Consider the following 3,351-nt stretch of genomic DNA (forward strand, 5'->3'; position numbering starts at 1 on the left):
AAACATCTATTTTAGTTTTATGACTAAACAAAAATAAAGCCCAAAATTTGTGAAGTGGTAAGTATAAGAGGCAATGAGTTTCATAGCTCAGTCACAAATTTGTTCCCTTTTGAGAAGAGCTATATCCTAGCAGAAGCAGTTCTGAACCTGGGGGGAAGAGAGGAGACTCTGAGGGTTGTGACGGAGCTTGGACCAGGTAGTAGAGATAAGGTCAGGCTGGAGCTGGCATTGGGAAAAAGAAAATGACCTGTATAGAGAGACACCATATGGAACCCTGTGGGGCATAAGCTGGGGACCATGGTCTAGCCTCATATAATTTTTAAAAACTTTTGTATACTTGAATTCCCTTTTGTGATTCCTAGGTTGACAGTAAGAATTGGGTCAATATAACTGTCTGATTTTGTCTAGGCTTTGGAATATTGGAATATATTCCATCCAGGCTTGTATGATTACATAAGAATATAAAAAATATTTTAAACAAAAATTATATAAATTTTCTCTAAAAATAATATTCTGTGTTCACACTTAAAGGAAGTGGTGAGAACAAGAGGGTAGCAGTATGAGAAGACAGGGGAGCAGGTGAGGGGCCAGGAGGACATAGGGGGCAGCCAGGACAACTTATGGAACTTGTAAGCATTCCTTGTGGGTTCCAGAAATAATCAATGAGGGAAGCCTTGTCAAGGGCTGGAATCCTCTAATCAAGTGGTTGGGGAGTTTGAGGCAAAGCTGTGCAGGCCTTGAAAAGAAGTACCATCAGTGAAACAGGGAAGAGTGACAGCTCAGTTAAAATTTTGATTAAAAAAACGTCAGACTTTGCCTTTCTATCAAAACTTCACATATCAATATCAGCCCCAATGTAATAAATATTAATAATTCCTTGTTACTGCTGATTGGTTCACACATTTCTTGAGATAGTTCATCCTTCATCCTTTTCCTTTTTTCTTTTCTGTCTAAACAAAGGATTTCATTCAGGCTTTGGCTGGAGTCAGACTGTCATCTCCTTCTCTGCAACGTGAAGTATCTTTCCCTGGAACTGGTGGATTTCCTTTGGTCACTGCAGACACTTGGAAGGCTACAACTTCTGAGGTCAAGTGACCTCTTCACCCTAATCCCTAATCCAATATAACCACTGAGCTTTCCTTTGCTGTGGTTCCTCCATTCAAGAGGGCAAGCAGAGATTTATAATCCGGGGGAAGTTGCATAGGAAAGTACTGTAACCTTTTTAATAGTTTGCTATATTGTGCTGGCACACTGATGGTGTGGTTGTAAATGAGAGCTGTCTCCTTGATGCCTATTTCATGTCAGGAATCCCCAGGACTGTGGATGACCTCAATTTGGGGGCATGGAATATTCCAAAGTATGAGATTGGTTCAGGAGTAAGCACATAAAGTTTGAAAAACTTCTGGGAAATATATTTTCTTTATCTCAGGAAAGAATCCAGCTATCCCCTGTAATTGTCCTGCACAGATATGAAATGCTATGGTCACCTCGATTTTACTTAAGGTTGAGGCTAACATGATATATTCAGAAACAAGAAATCAAAGAGCAAAGAGAGTGGATCCACTAAGTTATGCCAATCTTCAATCTTCCCTGCTTCTGAACTATCATTTATTCTAACCACTGCCAGCACATTTCTTACTGTTTAAACACATTCCACTACTTACATAGATTTAAACCATCCTAGTTCGCAGTACAGTTTCTTGTCCTTCCTCAACCAGACATACATTGGTTTCACCTCGGTAGTATATTCACTTAGAAACATGTCAAAACAGTTTGTATAACCACAGTGGCAACAAACTTAAGAGTTTATCTTTGGATGGCTTGGACCGTAATATGGACACTGAAACATCCCAGAGAAATTTTTTTCTTTTCATTATGACAACAACAAACCAGTAATCATATATTAAAGGATTTTTTTGGCTCTACCTCTGTAAGTCTAGAGATAACTGTGATTATCCTAAGAAAAGTAATATTTCCAGAAACAGGGCTAGCTATCATATTAAAGTACAAAGCAATGACTAAATGTAGTTCTTGTTTTCCTTCTGGAAATGTTCAATGCAGAGATGGTATACAATGGAGATATCTGGGGATTGTAGAATGGATGAAGAGTGGCAGGAGGGACCACATATGACTAGAATAAAACTTCATAAACTCTTCTGTGATCATTCCAATAAGTTATTTTCCATTACAACCTAACCTTTCATTGAGGGATAATTTTATACTGAAATAATTTATTTTAAAATAAAGTTGATATTTTCAATTATAAAAAGAAAAAAAACCTCTCTCATAGTTTTACCCCTAAATTTTTGAACCAACAAATTCTATTGCTACATTTATTTATTAGTTCTTTTGCTCAATAGCTACCCCTTAAGCACCACTTGCTTTCCATTTTGTCACACTCTAGGGGGTCAAGAGGAGATAGGAACAGAGGACAAGGGGATAAATAAAGACATTCGAAGTCTTTGAGGAGTTCCTAGCTTCTACACACAGACCCACACAAAACACAATCACTTAGAAGCCAATGCAGGCAATAACATTGTTAAGAACCCAAAGATGAAAGTGTAACTATTCTGCAAACTAATTTATGCTCATATGTTAATACTTTATAAATGTTCACTCTCCCAAGGATATGTATCCGTAAGAATTTCCTGGATATCATGTTTTAGTTCTCGGCAATTTCAGATAGTGAATAATTTAAAAGAAAACAACCCTCAAATAATATGATGCAGAGAGCGGCTTTCTCTGTCCAAGTATACTTAAGACTAGACAAAGACATTTGTATTTATTTTTAGCCTATGGATATAAGCATGGTTTGAATTAGGCTTTTATTAACAGATGTTATCTGCTAAAATGGAGTTTCCTATTGCAAAACTTTTCTCAACCTTTGGATAAATTTGGAGGACACAATCATTTCTTCAGATTACTCAAGCACCAGTCATTACATTAAGTCTGCACCATTGTATTCAGACACAGCAGTTCTAAAAGTATTAATTCTGCTTCAAAGGTTTCTGACATATTCAGGAAACAGCTCAGAATATTTAGTTCATATTTATGCATGTGGTTTGGAATTCTCTTTGACAGGTTGAAATATGTCTTCAAGCTCTATTATCATGAACACAAGTGACTGTTAGAATGGAATTTATAGGGCAAGGATTATTATATGTCTAGCTTTGGGATTATTTTTATCTAAGAAATTTGCACAGCTTTCCCTTCCATGATTAGCAGTGGACATAAAGCACTAGTGTTCTGGAGAGGAATTAGCATATCTCTTGGTAACATCTTGTAATGGTAACTGGCATTTGGGCAATTGATTCATCAATAAGTGTTTTGTGGGAATTTCACCCTGGAGAA

This window comes from Spermophilus citellus (genome assembly GCF_964194105.1).
Source record: "Spermophilus citellus genome assembly, chromosome: 5".
NCBI classification, from domain to species: domain Eukaryota; kingdom Metazoa; phylum Chordata; class Mammalia; order Rodentia; family Sciuridae; genus Spermophilus; species Spermophilus citellus.